Genomic DNA, 21,133 nt, shown 5'->3' on the forward strand with positions numbered 1-21,133 from the left:
AGGATGAAGTCAAGCATCTTTTGCAGGATATAGCGTCCTCCAAATTCCCTCTTCAGATTTACCCTCTTCACTCCATCCACTCTCACCCTCCGTTCAACCCTAACCAACGTCATCTCCCCTCAACGTACTAGTCTTTGGACATGCTATGACCACTGTCACTCCTCCTCTTCCTGTGCCTCTGCCCATCCACTTCTCTGGTAAGTTCCTGTGCAGCCCGCAGACCCAGCCTCAGTGATTCCTCTGATGTAGTCATTGACCTTCCCGGGCAGACTTGGATATTCCACGTCTGTGCCACTACGCACCATAAGCATAGTCTTGTGTATTACATTGCAATTATCTAACCTCACGGCAGCCCCCCCCCCCCTTTTTTTTTTTTTTAGAATTCTGAACTCCTTGAGGTCAGAATGTGTGTCTGATCTACGTGGATATCCCTAGCGGAGTCCCAGTACAGAGAAGATGCTCAGGTGTTTAATAATGCAGTAAATGAAAGCACCTGAATCCAGGTGAGTTCATGTTTCCTCTCAGGAAAAGGTAAAAGCCGATCTTGATCTGTCTCAAGTAAGATCATTTCTGGGAAGGCTCTAAGAAATTCTGCAGGCTTAAAGAGATCGGAAACCTCCCTAAGGATTTTACTCAAACTCACTCTCAAGTTTTCCCTTCTCCTGGCTTCCTTGGTGGCACATCCTCACATAACCCTAGTCCCCACCCTCAAGATGTCTGTGGTGTGCACACCCCTAAGAGAGCCTCCAAGGGTATCCACTTCCCAGCACCCATGCCTCACTTTATCCCCTCCCTTTGAGTGTGGGCTGGACTCACTGATTTATTTCTAACACAGAGAATGGCAAAAGTTCTGGAAAGACAGAGACCTTCATCTCAGGCATCCCCTCTTGCTCTCTTAGATCACTCACCCAGGGGAAAGACTATGTGCCAAGGGACTCAGGTTTGTCAACAACCACATAAGTGAGGTTGGAAGCGGATGCACATTCCCTCCCAGTCTAGCCTTCAGATGAGACCAAGCTCTGGCCATCAACTTGATGGCAGCCTCACGAGAGACCCTGAGCCAGAGGCATCCACCTCAGCTGCACACAGATGCCTGGCCCCAGTTGTTGTGAGGTGAATGTCTGTATAAACTAATACAGCCTCCAAATGACAACTCTCTGAGTCCAGATCCCTAGGCTTAGGGTCTTAGAAGTCACAAATTATATTGTCATCATCACCACCACCTGTCTCTAACGTCTGATGTGCTGTGTGTAGGTACTGTGCTTAGTGGTTGACATATATCATCTTTCTTAACTCTGCACAATCATCTTGTAAATTGGGTTAATGGGGTTCTTTGGTTTTAAGAAACAGAAACTTGAAGGCTGGGGAAGATGGCGACCGAACAGTCGGACTTGTTCTGACTCTGGTCCCAGAACAGATAGAAACAGCGTCTGAGTCGCTCAGGGAATGTTGATTGGCAGCTAAGGGGCTTCGGAATTCTCTAGGAAGGTAAGGAAAGGTCCGCTGGACAAGATTTCCTGACCAAGAGGCCAGCACTGCCGCGGCTGTGGCGGCTCTCCCAGCGAGCTCTCGCGGAGAGAAGGCAGCGCCATCTTACCAGGAAAGGAGGAGCATCCCTGAGGCCTGGAAAAACACGCAGCGGGGAGGTCCATCAAGCAGCTGAGAAGCTCGAATCAGCACAGGCGCGTGGAATCCGGGGAGCTCTTCGGTCACCCACGGAAAGGTCAGAGTTTGCGGGGATAGCCTAGGGGACCGGGGTCCCGCGGCCCAGGCGGCTACGGTAGCCGGGGAGCTCCAACCCCTCCCTCAGGGTAGCCGGGAGCGCGCACTACCTGCCGCCGAGCGGCACCCAAAGAAGGCTGCAGCGACACCTAGTGCTGGGTTTGACGTAATCCTCCCCAGAAGCGGGACTTGTTTAAAACGCCACAGGTCACTGGACAGAGCGTTAAGAATCTCGGCTGTTTCGCCAAGGGCGGAACATCTGGACACCTTGGTGCCTGATCCCCTTCACCCCCTTGCTTCTGAATACTAGGGAAGGACTGCCCAGTTGGACATATCCGGGGAAATTGCAGGGGGAAATTGCCTTCCTGGAAACAAGGGATCTGTACCAGAAGAGATAGTCTGGGAGCCAGCTGGCACCCTGCCAGCTAGAGCCATAGAGAAAGAAGGCCAGAGCAACCAAAAAGACTGGGAGGTCAAACCGGTAACACTGACACCTAAGAGCTGAATTACAAACTGCCCCCCCCCTTTTTTTTTTTCTCTTTTTTTTTTCCCTTCTCTTTTCTTTTTTTTTTTCTTTTTTTTAATCAAAAATAAATGGACACAAATAACTAAGATATAGTCTACTTAAAATTAAGGATTACCTTACAAATCTGAGGTGCAGTGGAATGCTGGGAACTGCAAGACTTTTTGGGCCGAGAATCAGGAGTGCCAAATACATTAACAGAGGAAGTGAATGACCACTACTGGACATTTTTATGCTAATTTTACTATTATTTTATTTTCATTTTTTACCTCTTTTATTTAATCTTCATTTTTTATATCTTTTACTTAAGAAACGATTTTTTTTCCTTACTTGATTTTACCTTTTTAATTATTACATTTTTCAATCTCTATCATCACTATTACTACTGCTATTTTGCAATTTTTTTTTTTTTCCCTCTTCAGTACCATTTTATTTTTTTTTCTATATTTTACCTTGGGAGTAACCTTCATTCTATTTTAATCTCTACTATAGCATCATTCAACCCTATCTCAACTCGACCTTTACACCATCACTCTCTTGCTAAACTTTACCCTTTTAGTCTACAGTTTATCCTATCCCTTTCCAGCTTCAGTTTTTCCTCTATTCTTTCTGTATACCCCCTGCTAAAACTCTCACTATACTTATAGACCTATGTTCCAACCCCTGATCCAAGTGTATAAATACCAATCTCTGCACTATATTAACTAGTTAAAAAAAAAAAAAAAAGAAAAGAAAAACTGTTCTCCCCTCTATCCTTTTCGCATTGTTTGTGTGAAGGTTGATTATTGTGAAATTTTAGGCTTGTTAGTGAAATTGTTATGCTTATTACTGTGTTGTTATTGTTGCTTTGTATTTTTTTTTAAAAAAATACTCTGTTTTTGTTTGCATCTTTTACTTCTGTATATCATAGCCTTACTTAATAATAGGGGATATTGTAGTTTGTATTAATCTCCAAGTATTGTTACTGGCATTAGCTGGGTTCAGTGGTTGTTCTATGGCAGTTTTCTCCACATATATATAGTTTGTTTCCCATTTCTCTTTTAGTTTGCTTCTTCTCTCTCTTTCTCTCTCTCTCTCCTTTCTTTTTTTCCCTGTTTTCTAACTTTATTTTGTCATTACTTTTTTTCCTCTTTTTCTATCTCTTTATCCCTCTCTTTTTTTTTTATTTTATTTACTTAATTTTTTTTATTTTAATTTTTACTTTTTAAAATTTTTCTTTATTTTATTTTTACCTTTCTTCCTTCTCTCCTATCCCCTAAGTTGCCTTTCTCTAGTGGTCACCTTTACTAAAGGTTATTAATATTGTAAGTACATTCCTGTTAAGTGCCTCTTGTGTTGTACCAGGTAGTGTTTGTATTTTGAAATTTTAAACCAACGCAGGAGAAGGAACACCACATAACCAGACATCCTGAGAAGAGAGGCCATGGGGAGACAAAAACATAGTCCGCACATGAAAGAAAAGCAGGCATCACCAGAAAAGGAAGTAAAAGAGCCCGAGGTAAGCAGCCTACCAGAGCAAGAATTCAGAATAATGATCATAGGCTGGCTAAAAAGAATGGAAGAGAAATTTGACAATAACCAAGAAGAAATGAGGAAGAACCATGAGGAACTGAAGAAGAACCATGAGGAATTGAAGAAGAACCAAGAAGAAATGAAAAATGACATCGCTACCATGAAGAACTCAATAGAAAGCATCAAGAGTAGACTAGAGGAAGCAGAGGACCGCATCAGTGAGCTAGAAGATAAGATGGAAAAAAATACCCAAGTAGAGCAGCTTCTAGAAAAAAAGATTAAAAAGCAGGAGGAGAGCCTACGGGAGCTTTGGGACATTACAAAACAAAATAATATTCGAATAATAGGGGTTCCAGAAGGAAAGGAAACTGAGGTAGACATGGAAAAAGTATTTCAAGAAATAATGACAGAAAACTTTCCTGAAATAGAGAAGAAAAAACCCACACAAATCCAAGATGCTCGCAGAGTCCCAAGCAAAATGAATCCCAGAAAACAGACTCCAAGGCACATTATAATCAAATTGGCAAACAACAATGACAAAGTAAGAATCTTAAAAGCAGCCAGAGAGAGACAGAAAGTTACATACAAAGGAACCCCCATCAGACTAGCAACTGATTTCTCAACAGAAACTTACCAGGCCAGAAGGGAATGGGATGAAATATACAAAGTCATGCAAAGGAAGGGTCTGAATCCAAGAATACTGTACCCAGCAAGGCTATCAATCAAAATTGAAGGGGAAATCAGGAGCTTCACAGACAAAAAAAGACTGAAGGAATTTATCTCCACCAAACCAGTAATGCAAGAAATGCTAAAGGGTCTACTGTAAAAATAAAGAAATAGGAAGTGAAGAAGGAACACGGGTATAGAATAAAAATGGCGTCAAATGTGTACCTATCAATAATAACCTTAAATGTAAATGGATTAAATGCTCCAATCAAAAGACATAGGGTAACAGATTGGATAAGAAAACAAGACCCATACATCTGTTGTCTACAAGAAACCCACCTCAGAAAAAAAGATGCACACAGACTGAGGGTGAAGGGATGGAAAAAAGTTTTCCAGGCAAATGGAAATGAAAAAAAAGCTGGGGTAGCAATACTTATATCTGACAAATTAGATCTCAGAGTGAAGGACATAATAAGAGATAATGAAGGCCATTTCATAATACTAAAGGGAACAATCCAACAAGAAGAAATAACCCTGGTAAATATATATGCACCCAATACAGGAGCAACCAAATACATAAAAAAACTGCTGGAGGACATTAAGAGGGAGATTAATAGCAATACAATCATAGTAGGAGATTTTAATACCCCACTGTCACCCTTCGACAAATCATCTAAACAAAAAAACAGCAAAGAAATATCGATCCTAAGTGACTCACTAGACCAGATGGAATTAATTGACATCTTCAGAACACTCCACCCCAAAGCCACAGAATATACATTCTTCTCAAGTGCACATGGAACATTCTCAAAGATAGACCACATTTTGGGTCATAGGCAAAGTCTCTTCAAATTCAAGAAGATAGAAATCATATCAAGCATCTTCTCAGACCATAATGGCATAAAACTGGAAATTAACTACAATAAAAATAATCCAAAGAAATCAAACACATGGAGACTAAACAGCACGCTATTAAACAAGGACTGGGTTACCAGAGATATCAAGGAAGAAATTAAAAACATCCTGGAAACAAATGACAATGAAAACACAACAATCCAAAATCTATGGGACACAGCAAAAGCAGTCTTGAGAGGGAAGTTCATATCCTTACAAGCCTATTGCAAAAAACTAGAAAAAGGGGTAACAGATGATCTAACTCTACAACTCAAAGAGTTAGAAAAGGAGCAACAAGAAAAACCCAGTGTAAGCAGAAGGAAGGAAATAACAAAAATCAGAGCACAGATAAACAACATAGAGACCAAAAAAACAATACATAAGATCAACAAAACCAAGAGCTGGTTCTTTGAAAGAATAAACAAGATAGATGAACCTCTAGCCAGGCTAACTAAGAAACAAAGAGAGAGGACCCAAATAAACAAAATCAGAAATGAAAGAGGTGAAATAACAACAGACCCCAACGAAATACAACGGATTGTTACAAAATACTACGAACAACTCTATTCCAACAAACTGAACAACCTGGAGGAAATGGACATATTCCTAGAAAAATACAAACTTCCAAAACTCGATCAGGAAGAATCTAAAAATCTCAATAGACCAGTGACTTGGGAAGAAATTGAAACAGTCATCAGAAAGCTTCCAGCAAACAAAAGCCCAGGGCCAGATGGCTTCACAGGAGAGTTTTACCAAACATTCAAGGAAGAACTAAAACCTATCCTCCTCAGACTTTTCCAAAAAATTCAAGAGGAAGGAACACTTCCAAACTCCTTCTATGAAGCCAGCATCACCCTAATACCAAAACCAGATAAAGACAACTCAATGAAAGAGAATTACAGGCCAATATCCCTCATGAACATAGATGCCAAAATCCTCAACAAAATCCTAGCAAATCGGCTCCAGCAGAGCATCACAAAGATCATACACCATGAACAAGTAGGATTTATTCCAGGAATGCAAGGATGGTACAATATCCGCAAATCAATAAACGTGATACATCACATAAACAAATTGAAAGATAAAAATCATATAGTCATATCAATTGATGCAGAAAAAGCATTCGATAAAATCCAACACCCTTTCCTGATAAAAACTCTTAACAAAGTGGGAGTACAAGGATCATACCTCAACATAATAAAAGCTATATATGATAAACCCACAGCCAACATTATACTCAATGGGCAAAAACTAAAACCATTCCCTCTAAGAACAGGAACAAGACAGGGATGCCCACTTTCGCCACTCCTGTTTGACATAGTACTGGAAGTACTAGCCATTGCAATTAGACAAGAGGACGAAATAAAAGGCATCCAAATTGGAAAAGAAGAAGTAAAGTTATCCTTATTTGCAGATGACATGATATTGTACATAAAGAACCCAAAAGACTCCATTAAGAAACTAATTGACTTAATAAATGAATTTGGCAATGTAGCAGGATACAAAATTAATGCCAAGAAATCCATGGCATTTCTATACACCAACAGTGAAACTACAGAAACAGAGACTAAAAAAGCAATTCCATTTACCATTGCACCAAAAAAATTAAGATACCTAGGAATAAATTTAACTAAGGAAGTAAAGGATCTATATGCAGAAAATTACACGACATTGAAAAAAGAGATAGAGGATGATGTAAGGAGATGGAAGAACATACCATGTTCATGGATTGGTAGAATCAACATCATCAAAATGTCCATACTTCCTAAAGCAATCTATAGGTTCAATGCACTCCCCATTAAAATACCAAGGGCATATTTCACTGACCTAGAAAGAACTCTCCAACAGTTCATTTGGAACAATAAAAGACCCCGAATAGCCACAGCAATCCTGAGAAAGAAGGGTAAAGTAGGAGGGATCTCAATACCGGACTTCAAACTGTATTACAAAGCCACTGTTCTCAAAACAGCCTGGTACTGGCACAAGAACAGACATATAGATCAATGGAATAGAATCGAGAACCCAGATATCAACCCAAATCAATATGCTCAATTAATATTTGACAAAGGAGGAAAGAATATACAATGGAGTCAAGACAGTTTCTTCAATAAATGGTGTTGGGAAAATTGGGTAGACACATGCAAAAGAATGAAACTAGATCACCAACTTACACCATACACAAAAATAAACTCAAAATGGATACAGGACTTAAACATCAGACGGGAAACCATAAAAATACTAGAAGCATCCTCAGGCAGCAAAATCTCAGACGTATGCCAAAAGAACTTCTTCACTGATACTGCCCCTAGGGCAATGGAAGCTAAAGAGAAAATAAACAAATGGGACTACATCAAAATAAAAGCTTTTTTACAGCAAAAGAAACCATCAACAAAACAACAAGAAAGCCCACGGTGTGGGAGAACATATTTGCAAATAAGACCACTGATAAAGGTTTAATCTCTAACATCTACAGACAGCTGATACAACTAAATAAAAGGAAGATGAATGATCCAATTAAGAAATGGGCAAGGGACCTAAATAGAATATTTTCAAAAGAAGACAGAAGGAAGGCCAAAAGGCACATGAAAACATGCTCAAAGTCACTAATTATACGAGAGATGCAAATCAAAACAACAATGCGGTACCATCTCACACCTGTCAGAATGGCCAACATCAACAAATCGACAAACGACAAGTGTTGGCGAGGTTGCGGAGAAAAAGGAACCCTCGTGCACTGCTGGTGGGAATGCAGACTGGTGCAACCACTGTGGAGAACAGTGTGGAGTTTCCTCAAAAAACTGAAAATGGAACTCCCATTTGACCCAGTAATCCCACTCCTAGGAATATATCCCAAGAAACTAGAAACACCAATCAGAAAGGATATATGCACCACTATGTTCATAGCAGCACAATCTACAATAGCCAGAATTTGGAAACAGCCTAGGTGCCCGTCAGCAGATGATTGGATCAAAAAACTATGGTACATCTACACAATGGAATACTATGCTGCCATAAAGAAGAAGGAATTCTCATCATTTGCAGCAACCTGGATGGAATTGGAGAACATCATGCTGAGTGAAATAAGCCAATCAATGAAAGAGAAACACCACATGACCTCACTCATTTGTGGATAATAAAGAGCATTATAAACTGATGAACCAAAAGATAGATATAGAGACAGTAAAGCAACAAGCAGATTGTCAAATTACAGCGGGGAGGGGAGGAGGATCTGGGGGAGATAATAGATCAACTGAAGGACTTGTATACATGCATATAAGTACAACCAATGGACATAAAACTATGGGGAGGGAGGGGATATGGGGGAGGGAGGGAAGGGGGCAAAAAAAAATCATTAAAATATGTAAAAAAAAAATAAATACATAAATTAAAAAAAAAAAAAAGAAAAGAAAAAAAGAAACAGAAACTTGCTTTAGGTAACTTAAGGTACAGGGAAATTCCTGAGAGGGAGTGGAGACCAGACCCTCCAAGGTAGCCTCTCGATTGCTATCAGACCTGGGAGCAGGCAGGGCCCAAGACACCTTTAGAGGTTAGGGAGGAGCAAATGCAGCCAAGATAGGATAGTCTGATGTTTTAAAGTGTGGGCTACAGAGGCAGGTTCCCCAGGTACAAGTCCTGGCCCTGTGTATACTAGCTTTGGGGTTGAGCAAGTCACTTAGGCTGAGATTGCCTTGGTTTCCCATCAGGGAAATGGGCATAATCATAGTATGTCTGATGGCATTGTTGTAAGTATATATATAAAGAGTTTATATGATTAAAGTTACTGAAAGTCTTGTGCAATGAGTCTGAATAGGAAACAACCATTATAACTAAATCTAACTCCACTCATTATCAGTCACTTTGGCCATCGCTTCCCAGTGCTGGGTAGAAAGCATCAGCATGCCTGTGCCCACTCCTGTCTCTGAGAGGGCTTCGTCTCCAGGCAGCACCCGCGAACTGCATCAAGTGGGATAAAGGTTATTCATCAACAGAAAACTAAGAGAGTCTAGAAATAAACGCACTCGTAAATAGTCAAACGGTGTTCAACAAGGGCCCGAGGTAATTCAAGGAGGAAAAGATAATCTTTCGACAAATAATGCTAGAAAAGTGGACGTCCCAAGTTCAAAAAATGGAACTTAGGCCTTTATCTCACACATGCCGCACACAACATAACTAACTCAGAATGGACCTAATCATAGGAGCTAAAACTTCTAGAAGAAAACAACAACAAAATTATGACCTTGGGCTAGGCAAGTATTACTTTAATATGACATTAAAAGTACAATCCATAAAAGAAAAATAGTAACAAATTGGACTTCATCAAAATTTAAAACTTTTAAGATCCCACTAAGAACAATGAAACTCAAGCCACAGGCAAGACAACACCTACCTGATAAAGGGCTTACTAGAAGACATGCAACTCAAAGTTTTAATGGGAAAAGGGTGCGCGTAAACCTCACCAAAGAAGACATAGCAACAGAGAGCAAGTGTGGGACAGGTGCTCAGCACCACCCGCCGTCACGGAAATGCACATGTAAACCACCCGCCCCGCAGAGCCTTACAGACAGAGGCCGACACAAAAGACTCGGTGAGGATGCAGAATAACTTAATCCTCAGACTCATGGCACGAACGTAAAATGGCATGGCCACTTGGAAAAACGATTTGGCAGTTTCTTTAAAAATGGCGTTCCTTACAACCCAGCAATCTCCACTTGTACTTAAGAGGAATAAGTGTCCAACACAAAGATATCTTTGCCATTGTTCGTGGCAATTCTTCACAGCCAGCGAGGGGATGGTCCAAAGGCTCATCGGCTGGAGGAGGGATACAGCGTGATGTCAGCAGTGAAAGGACAACTATGGACACGTGTGACAACATAGGTGATCTCAAAGGCATTATGCTACATGAGAGAGCGGGACACGTAGACTGCATATTACATTACTCTATTTTCATGGAGCTTCTAGAAAAGACAAAACACATCTGAGGTTGCCTAGAGTGGGAGGAGGGAGTAGGGGCCAACTGTGAAAGGAATGAGGGACCTGGGGTTGATGGGAGTATTCTAAACCTGGAGTGTGTGGCATTGCACAATTACATAAGTTTGCTAAAAACTCATCAAAATACACATTTAAAATGGGTGAATTTTAGTGTATGGTACTTCAGTAGAGCTTTGTAAAAATAAGTGCTCAACTATGAGGAAAATGAAAGGAGAGAAAAGCCGTGCTGTCGGGTGGGGGAAGGGTGTGGGGCTGGGAGAGGGACAAACACACCCCACTCTGTTTCAGGAAAACGGGAAGCAGCTGGTGAGTGGCAGAACCCGGTGCGACCCTCAGCTCTCTGACCTCGTCACGGAGCGGCCTGTCCTCCCAGGGCCAGCCCTCCGGGTCAGCGCGGTGCACGGGCTCCACGCCCATCACTGGAGGTGGTCTGCACGTGTCAGCAGGAGGCTCCCGGCGCCCCGGCCCCGCAGCCCACCCGGTCTGGGCCACCCCTCCGGGGGGCTCGGGCCTGGGTTGGCTAGGTGCCCTCGGGGCATTGCTCACGGCAGAGAATCGCCCAGCACTGCAAGTGCCCGCAGATGGCTTCATTGCCCGTGGCTGTTAAATTGGTTTTGAACAAGACATAATTCTTCAAGTGCCTGGTGAGCTCTCTGGGTTTGCTCAGGCAAGATCCCATAAAAATGTAAATAATCAGAGCACTTCTGGGATTATTTATCACAACTGACGTGCAGCTGTGAATTTATGTATTAATTCCAGTCTGAGCGTCAGTGGGTGGAAGATGAACGTGAGAACAGACTCTGCCGCTAGATCCGCCCTGTGCTCCCATTTCCCCTCAGCATCCAAGTGAAGCAGCCCCGGACTGGGCCTGAGAGACACTGGGCAGGATCAGAACGAAATCAGGAGGCGAGCTGGACAGAGGTCTCTCAGCCGCAGGCTGACCTCTGGCCTCTGCCTCTGGCCTTGCTCTTGGAACTTCGGCCCCTTCCTCAGGGCCTCCCGTGGCTCCAGGGCCTGGCACACCTCCTTGGCTCAGAGTTCCCCCCTCCCTTCTATCTGTCTGTCTGTCTGTCTGTTGCCTGGTCAGCCTTACACTTCCTCCGCTCTTGCTCAGCACCTTGTTCAGAAAAGCCGCCCGTGCCCCGCGCCCCAGGCTGCCCGTCCCTCTCATCCACAGAAGCAGTGCCTTCGTGGGTCCCCGTTGTCCCAGGCCTTCTAGAAAGCACTGTCTCCCAGCGCCTTTGTGAGTCCCCGTTGTCCCAGGCCTTCTAGAAAGCGCTGTCTCCCGACCGGATGTCCCCTCCGTGAGGTCTGGGACCACGTCTTCATCACCTGCCTCCCGGCGCCTGGCACCGCCTCAGAGACCAAAAGCTGCGGCAGGGAGCTCCCTGCTCTGCCCACAGGTGCCCAGACGCTCCTCGCTGCCAGCGCCGCCCCGCACCTGGTCCAGACGTGCTTCCACTCAGTGGCACCCCTCTCCTGGCCTAGGACTCCCACTTGGCCTGTGTGAGCCCACAGCCTGGCGCCCCAGGAACTGCCCTGCCCCAGCACAAGCCCTGAGCCAGCTGGTGATGAACAGGCGGGCACCCCCAGCTCTGTCTGCGGGCGCCACGGTGAGGAGCGGGCTGTGCTGCCCGCAGCGCCCCTGGGCCTGAGCCACGCTGACCTCCAGGGACCCGCTTGAGGATGCCACACTGTTGTCAGCCCCTTTCGCCCCCCCTACTATCCCCCCCACCAGTGACCCAGGAGGACACCCCCACCCTGGTGAGAGGAGGCGGGCCCTGGGTGAGAGGAGAGGGGTCCTGGGTGAGAGGAGATGGCCTGGATGAGAGGAGATGGCCCTGGGTGAGAGGAGATGGCCCTGGGTGAGAGGAGATAGCCTGGGTGAGAGGAGATGGCCCTGGGTGGGAGGAGATGGTCCTGGGTGAGAGGAGGCGGGTCCTGGGTGAGAAGAGATGGCCCTGGGTGGGAGGAGATGGTCCTGGGTGAGAGGAGAGGGGTCCTGAGTGAGAGGAGATGGCCTGGGTGAGAGGAGATGGCCCTGGGTGAGAGGAGAGGGGTCCTGGGTGAGAGGAGATGGTCCTGGGTGAGAGGAGATGGCCTGGGTGAGAGGAGATGGCCCTGGGTGAGAGACGGAGGTTCTGGGTGAGAGGAGGTGGTCCTGGGTGAGAGGAGATGGCCTGGGTGAGAGGAGATGGCCCTGGGTGAGAGGAGAGGGGTCCTGGGTGAGAGGAGATGGTCCTGGGTGAGAGGAGATGGCCTGGGTGAGAGGAGATGGCCCTGGGTGAGAGGAGAGGGGTCCTGGGTGAGAGGAGATGGCCTGGGTGAGAGGAGAGGGGTCCTGGGTGAGAGGAGATGGTCCTGGGTGAGAGGAGATGGCCTGGGTGAGAGGAGATGGCCCTGGGTGAGAGGAGATGGTCCTGGGTGAGAAGAGGAGGTTCTGGGTGAGAGGAGGTGGGTCCTGGGTGAGAGGAGATGGTCCTGGGTGAGAGGGGCCCTGGTGAGATGAGACAGGTCCTGCCAGGAACCAGCTGCAGGAGAAGTGTGTCTATAAGCGAGAGCACTGACCCTCCCCTGAGATTGCCCCAAAGCCAGTGCCACCAGAAAGGGGTCAGGAGGCTGTGCTCCTGGACATGAGGCCTAGTGACCAGAGGTGGGTGGTGACCGGGTAGTGTCCCTCCTCTCAGGATTCCGCCGAGGCCAGCCGGCAGGCGGCTTTGGGGGAGCCCCTGGCCAGGGCGCCTGGGGCTGAGCGCAGGCTCTCTGGGCGGCAGGATGCTTCCCTCGGGACCAGAGCCCGTGGTGGGAAGGCTTAGCTGCAGGCGCCTGCTGACCGAGGACCCTGCTGTGGAGGAGGACCGGGCTGAGGAAGCGGGACCTGCACGGGGCTGGCAGGAGGCTGTCTGAGGGGCGCTGGGACCCGAGGCTCCATCAGGAGGAACAGCGTGCAGAGCGCCGCCGGGGAGGTCCTGGGGACCTGGTGTGGCAGGAGGCACCTTGCAGATGCGACTAAATTCAAGGCAGTGAGGTGGGGTAGGTGCTGTCTGCCCGGCTGGGCCACGCTAACCACCAGGTCCTGCAGGGAGAGGGAGGCGGGAGCCTGGACCGTGAGCAAGGAACGCAGCGGCCTCTGTGCCTGGAGAGGGCAGCGAGCAGTCCCCCAGGGACCATTTCATTTATTTTCTTTCATCCTCACCGAGGCTATGTTTATTGGAGAGAGAGAGAGAGAGAGAGAGAGAGAGAGAGAGAGAGAGAGAGAGAGAGAGAGCGCGCGAGAGAGAGAGGAGAGGAGAGAGAAACATTGATCAGTTGCCTCCCACACATGCCTTAACCGGGGATGGAACCCGCAACCTTTTGGTGTACGGGATGGCGTTCCAACCCACTGAGTCACCCAGCCAGGGCCCCATGAAACCCATTTTAGATTCATGATCTCCAGAACTTAGATAAGAAACCGGTGTTGTTTTCTGCCACTACGTTTGTGGTTTTTGTCGCAGCAGCAAGTGGAGGGTCGGAAGCACTGTCAGAGGGAACGGCACATGCGAGCTCTGAGGCCGGAGGCGTCTGGTGGCTCTGGGAAGCATGAAGGTGACCGGCGTGGCTGGTACCTCCTAACCCGCCCTGGCTGAGGCTCCAGGTGGGCAGAAGCCAGATCACGTGGGACTTCGCAGCCCCTGGCAGCTTGGGCATTACTGTGAGAGACATCGGAAGCCGTCCGAGGAGGCCAGGCCGCTGCAAGGAGGAGCCAGGCGGGGCGGGACCGCACTGAGGCCTGGTGAGAGCAGATGCAGGAGGCTGGTCGGCAGCTGGTCCAGTGACCAGGAGAGAGATGGGGGCTGTCCCTTTAAGACCATGGGGACATGGACAGGAGATGCTACAGGAGACTTCAGACACCGATTTATTGGCTCAAAAAAATAAAATTAAATAATCTGGTATCTATGCCAAAGGCCCTATGGCCAGATGAGGACCACTTTCCAGAGACACGTGTTGGCTCCTGGCGTGACAGAAGGCGGCCTGGGTGCTCTGGGGGTACAGAGAGGAGAGGAAGTAAAAGGCATGGCCCTCCCTCGGTGTCCAGCAGCAATGATCGATTGCCTAATGGTAAAGCAATTTAGCCAACGGGCAGGAGCCGGCCTGGCCACACTGGACACTTAAAATGAGACGTTACTTATGGGACAGTGATTACTCTCCTAGCAACCTTGGGGCCGGGCCTGCCTGCGCTCCGTGCAAACCTGGTTCGCCTCCAGCCGAAGCTGCAGAAAGAGCAGGGCCGCCTGGGGCTCGGTTTGCTGAGAAGGATGCCCGGCGGCCTGCAGCCAGCACTCCGCGAGGGGCGTTCGAGGCCCAGCCTGCCGAGCATGCGGAGGGATCGTGTCTGTGCTGCTTTCCGGCAGGGAGGGGGCTGTCCGGGGTGACCTGCCGAGTGCCTCTGGTCCTCACAGGGAACGGTCACTGTCATGACGATACAGACAAGGCACACCCAGCGGAGCCCACACTGCGCACGGCGGTCCTGGGGGCCCGGCCTTGCCCGCGGACGTGAGGCACGTCAGTCTCTAAACCCCCTGCCGGCCAGTGCAGGGAGCTGGGGGGATGGGTGCAACTGCACAACCAAGCTCTACACCAGAGTTCACAAACGGCGGCCCCTGGGCACAGCCCCGCCTCTGGCTTTTATATAATAAATAGCACACCCAGGCCCTTTGGTGCCCTGGTGCCCGGGCTGCCTGGGGCGCAGCTGAGCAGTTGCTGCAGGGCCCCTACGGCCTAAGGGCCTGAGACATGGACATCTGGCCTCCACGGAGTTCTCGTGCCTGTTCCGGACCACACATGCCGCGAGTGTCCCCTCACGGCTCCCCCTCCTCTCCTGCCCTCCACACCAGCCACCGGTCACAGGCAGTCCCCTCGGGACCCCCGAATGAGACGCCCAGGACCCGCCACCCCCTTCCTCGGCCTGCTCAGGGGAGGTGGGGTCGGGTGAGGGCCGGGCTGCAGCAAGCAGGACCCCTGGAGATTGGTGCCTCCCAGACCAGGTCTACACCGGAGGGAATGAGCCAGAGCCAGAGCATCCACCCAGGCATGATTTCTTGAGACGCGTGAATGTTACTTCTTAGACAATGTCCTTTTCCAGCCAACCAGAGTCCTGAGCTGTGTGAGTGCTGTGCAACATGTACCCAAGCCTGATTCCTACTGTACGAAGCCTGTCGGGGTGAGGGGCGGCTGGGCAGGGCTCTCAGACACTCCACCGCCAGAGGGAAGGGACATGCGGGTGCGAGGGCGAGGCATTCCAACCACCTCGCATCCCGGCCCAGAGCTATCGGGAGCGATGGGAAGGGAAGAGGAGTCAGTCCTCAGGGAGAGGTCCTGCTGCCTCCGGCCTGTCCGGCCTGACTGCCTCGCCTTGCTCCCTCTCCAGCTCCGACTCCTCTTTGATTTTTAAGACAATCTTAGCATCACTTGCTTTCCACTCGCAGTGTTTGCTGACTGCTAGAGTAATGTGTGCTTGGGCGTCAGTGGCAGTGACCTGGTTCTGAATGCTTGAGCCATGCCACCCAGTTTTAGTTGTTAGAGCTTTGTCATAAGTCAGCAATTTTCAATCTTCATTTCATGGCACATCAACTAATTACTAAAACTCTGCTGCACACCAAAAAATATATTTTTTGCTGGCCTGAAAAAAATCGGTATAATTTGTACTCATTCACACCAAACAGTCATTGTTGTATTGGCTGTTGCCACGTTTTTATGTGACAATCTAAGGAGAAGAGGCCAGTGTCCCTGACTAAACAGTCGGGTATTGTCTGTTTTAAACATTCTTGCAGCCACCGGCTGGAAATCCCTGTAATGAGTTATTGTATCTGACGTTTCAGGTCTTCCATCATGACTCCTCCTCACAGTGTCCTCACTGAGCCATACGATCATTTTATAAAGTTTCTAAAGATTTAAATCTCATGCATTAAGTCTGTTGAGTATATTGGAAGAGTGGCTCCTATTCAGGCCATTGATACACAGCTCTATTTCTTTAAACCTCTGTATTACTCAGCAATGTTTACGGTTTCTTCGTCACATCTCCTGCTAACGCAGTGCAGTTATTTTTTGTTGTCAGTGCCAATGTTGGCTGCCCGGTGTGTGGGTTTTAGAGGGCGGTGTGATACCAGCCCTGTCCTGAACTGCCCTTTGAGGCTGCCCCGGCTCTCCTCAGATGTCACCCGGAAATGCATTGGTCTCTTCCTTCCTCACAGTTGAGTCTCTTCTTTCCATGACATGCCATGGGGTCAAAATGTTCACAGCACGTACAGTGTCAGTAAAGGGGAATGTATGCTTGCTGGGGCTGCCCTAGCAAAGCACCACGGGGTGTGGGGGCGGTGAGAGGAGTCCACAGGCACCTGCTTCTCTCAGTTCCGAAGGCTGCCAGGCCCGGTCGGGGTCAGGAGAGCGGCTTCCTCCCAGGCCGAGAGGGAGACTCTCTCCAGGCCGCTCTCCTGCGTGTGAGAGGCCATCTGCTCCCTGGTCTTCACGTGGCCGTCCCTCTGTGTGCGTCCTTGCCCGATGGGGATGCATCTGCGGTTCCAGCAGCAGGTCTGACGTGGGCCTTGTTTAGAAGACACTGTCATCGTCCTTCTGGTGCCAAAGTTTCAAGCATTTTGTCAGGAATGATTCTCAAGCTCTATCGAATGCCTACTGACAGTTTCTGGGATCTTTTTTAACCTGTTTCTCTGATGTAAGATGTTAATAGGTTCCCTGTTATTGAATAGTTCTGGGTCGGCATTCAGAATCTATAAAGAAATCCTACCAACCAATAGGAAGAGAGTTCAAAGCAGGAATATTACCATCCCATCCAACACACCCAAGAACCGGAAGACAGTGCTCACACCGAGGCCAGGAGAGCACAGTCACACACACACACACACACACACACACACACACACCTGCCTGTGAGCGGGAAGTGTGGCGTGGTTGCAGCCTCGCTTACAGCAGCTCCAAAAGAAAGGAAGCGCCTGGCGTCCGGTGTAAAGGTGAAAGGGGGATAAAATACGGCGCATTTGCACAACGCGTGAGCGAGAGCTTCCGGGTCAGCGTGTCAATCTCAGGAACGTGATGCCGAGAGGGGTGCGTTTAGAGTAAAACCAGGTATGGAAGCTTAAGGACAAACAAATGAATACGTAGCTAAATATTATGGACTTTGAGGGAAGTGCAGACACAAAACATAGATCAGAAGCGTAGATACCAACGTCGGGAGAGCTGCCTCTGGCTGTTGCAAGGGGCGGGGTGGGGAGGAAGGTGGAGAGAGGAGGGTCAGGGTGGGTTTGAAAAGTGCCTCAGCTCATCTACAAGGTTTTATTTTATTTCTTTGTAATAAAATGATCTGAAAACAAAAGCCTTTGTGTTCTGGGCTAACTTCCTGGGTCATGGTGAACGCCTCTGTGAATATGTCATTGAATCGCTTGCTACTGCTTTATTTATAGTTTCTCACCAGTGCCTTGGTCTTCTGCTTCGTTTTTTTCCACTACACTCTCCAAGCTTGGCTCTGTGGGTGTGCTGTCCTCCGAGCATGAATCAGAGAGTTTTCTGTGTGTTTCTCTACCAGGAACCTAGGCAAGCCTGGGAGGGAAGAGCGCAGCAGAGGAGCGCCCGTGCGGGAGGCTGGCCGCCCAGCGGGTGCGCTGCCCTCGGAAACTGCTTTTCTCCTGGGACGCTGTTCCCCAGGCGGGACCTGTTCTTGTACATGAGGGACCTGTTCTTGTACATGCGGGACCTGTTCCTGTACATGCGGGGCCTGTTCCTGTACTCGCACACAGCTGTGCCCGGCAACACGGGTCAGCCTCGCAGGCCTCTGGGGGCCTCGTCGCTTGTCATTTTACTTGTTTCTTTCCCTCCTCAGTCCGTGAGAGAGGTGTGTCTGCCACTCATTACTGGTTTTCTCCAGGCAGCCACCTCTTGGATATAGTTATCATATCGCGAGCTTTTCTGATTTTGAATCCAGGGATTTCTGCTTTGTTCTTGGAAAATTTATTTTTCTTGATTTCCTTCAAATTTTTGTGAATTTTAATTCTTCTTGATTTTAAAGCTAACTTCATTTTTATTTCCAACAATACAAAGCAGTTTAAGGGCTTTGGCCCTATCCCATAAATTTTCATATGTATTATTCCCATTCTCATTCTCTAAATGGTCATTGATTGTATATTTTATCTCTCCTTTGACTCAACAATTCATTAAGAGATGTTCTCTTTTCCCCATTTCCAGTAGTAATGGCCGTTGGGTGCTGTGCAAAGCACAGGCCACGGACGGAGCAGGCCAGCGGCTGCCTCGCACCATGCCCAGCACTGGGCCTGCTGCCTGGCTGCACGGACTGACTGTGGCTTAAGCCCCGCCTGGCAATCCACACCCTGGGAGGGTCTCCAAGGCTGGACAGCTCACTTGGCCCATTAGCTTCCAGGCCTGAGGAAGGTCATGTGGTGCTTGTCTTTCTCTGTCGCTTATTTCACTCAGCATGTGCTCTCCAGGTGCACCCAGGCTGTTGCAAAGGGTGAGATTTCCTTGTTTTTTTACGGCTGAGTCCTATTCCATTGTGTAAATGTCCCAGTTTTTTATCCACTCACCTGCTGTTGGGCACTTGTGCCGCTTCCAAATCTCGGCTACAGTAAACAATGCTGCTATGAACAAAATGAACTAACAAGCAAACTAGAGACAGACTCACAGAGTGCAGGCTGACAGCTGTGGGGAGTGGGGCTAGGAGGTGGAGGGGTTGAGCAAAATAGAAAAAAAGAGAAGGAACTCATGGCGGGTACAGCAGTGCAGTGGTTGCTGGGGGAAGGGGACGGGGAGGAAGGGCGAATAAATGGTGACGGACGGAGACGACTTGGATGGTGAACACACAATACTGTGTACAGACGATGTGTTGTAAAATTGTGCTCCCAAAACCTGTATAAATTTGCTAACAAGTGTCACCCTCAATAAGAACATTTAAAAAAAATTTTAAAGTTGAAATAATAATAATAAAGTGTAAGGGAAAACAAGCAGAGTCAAAGTTGTCTGCCCTTTAGCACACAGTGTGACGGTTAGGCCTTCACATTATCTATGGATAACACTAACCCACAAGCAGCTCCACACAACCAAGTGAAACCACACGGCTCAGACCTAATGGACAGCAGAGACCACCAGGCCCTGACCTCACCCCCCATCGGCACGAGAGCCAGCTGAGTGCAGGCACAGAAAGGCCATCCTTGCTGAAATGTCAGATGCACAGCCACCAGGCAGCCATCCTTCAGCGGGAAGGTCCAGCGTGACCACGGTCAACGGATGGTACCTTCCCCTCCTGGCAGAGCAGGGCCGCAGCCACAGCACAGCTCTTACCAAAGGCCCCTTAAGTAGACGGTGGACAACACCCCCATGCTCACCCTAAGACTTAGGATGCCACCCTGTACCTGTCCAGTGTTGGCATTTGCTTCAGGGACACAGGCACAGTTTGTTCTTCTTTATGGAGGCCTTAGTAAATTTTCCTTTCAAACAATAATGTAGGCTCACGTGACCCTTTCCCTTTAGAGTAACTAATGTCAAGTTTCTTGGAATTAGTCTTTCCATAACTGTCCTGGGCTCATGCAAATATTAATACATTAAAAAAAATCACTTGAGTAGATTTTTCTTCTTTTTTTCAAAAATGGGATCTTGATACACAGATTTGATTTCTTTTACTTAACAAGACCTTATAGGTATATCTCCACATATTGTTTCTCTAATAACTGCATAAAACTCAAGAATATGAATTAATATAACTTATTTAATAATTCCCCATTTTTGGACATGTGGATTATGTCCAGACTTTTTCAAGTATCAGATATGTTGTAATAAACATTGTTCTGTTGATCTGGCATTTTTATTTCTGTCTGACCAAAGTGAAATGGCTGGGTCAAAGAGTATATCTATTTTTAACTTAAGTAGCTATTTCCAGATTAGAGCAATTTTTACTCATTCTAGCAAAGTACAAGAGTCCTTATTTCTACCACACAATCAAGCCCTGGTCTGAAGCGTGTCCCTCTGGCCACCCTGACGTGTTCCTAACTCCATCTTCCCGTCATTTTTATTTACCTCTCCCCTTCACCGAAGAAGGAGCTTAATGTAATTTGCTTGTTGGCCATTTGCATTTTCTCTTCTGAAAATTGCTTACTCCTACCCTTTGCCGATTTCTTTATTGGATTTTTTACTCTTCTCCATTTGCAGAAATTCTTTGTGGATTAGTGAACTTAACCCTAGAGCCCTCCCCGGTCCTCTTCCTGGAACTGTGGGGAAAAGGCAGTCTTTTTGCTGAGGTAATAGTTACAAGAGCAATGGATGACTGGCAGTCAGCTCTGCCACGATGTAAAAGAGCCATGAAAAGAAAAATCAATACAGAGATAAGCCAGCGTGGGTGGAAGAAAGCTCCTGACGGCTCTGAACACCAGATACAACCATGGCTGAAGCTGGGAGCCTTAGCTCTGACCCTCCCGGCTGCCAGAGCTAACAAATTTCCTTTGGGGCTGGTGCTGGGTTTCCGGCCCTTGCAACCAAAACATTCCTAACTGTCATGAGTGTGCAATGCTGGGCCACACCCTGGTTCTGGAGTAAGACTGGCATTCTAAAATCTGGGCCCAAGTAGTGTTAGAACTGGTCTCATCGTTGTTCCTGGATGTTCTTCGGGCTTTCTACCCTGTGGCTCCCGCTGAAGGGTTTCTGGCGCAATAGCACCCCAAGCCGGTGGGAAGAGTTCACGGTGCACACCTGTCCCGTTGGTCACAAAAGAATGTGAGTCTCTATACCTCACCTGTTTCCACCTGACATCGACTGCACACACTTAAGTGAGAC

The sequence above is a fragment of the Pipistrellus kuhlii genome, unplaced genomic scaffold (genome assembly GCF_014108245.1).
Source record: "Pipistrellus kuhlii isolate mPipKuh1 unplaced genomic scaffold, mPipKuh1.p scaffold_m20_p_31, whole genome shotgun sequence".
Taxonomy (NCBI): domain Eukaryota; kingdom Metazoa; phylum Chordata; class Mammalia; order Chiroptera; family Vespertilionidae; genus Pipistrellus; species Pipistrellus kuhlii.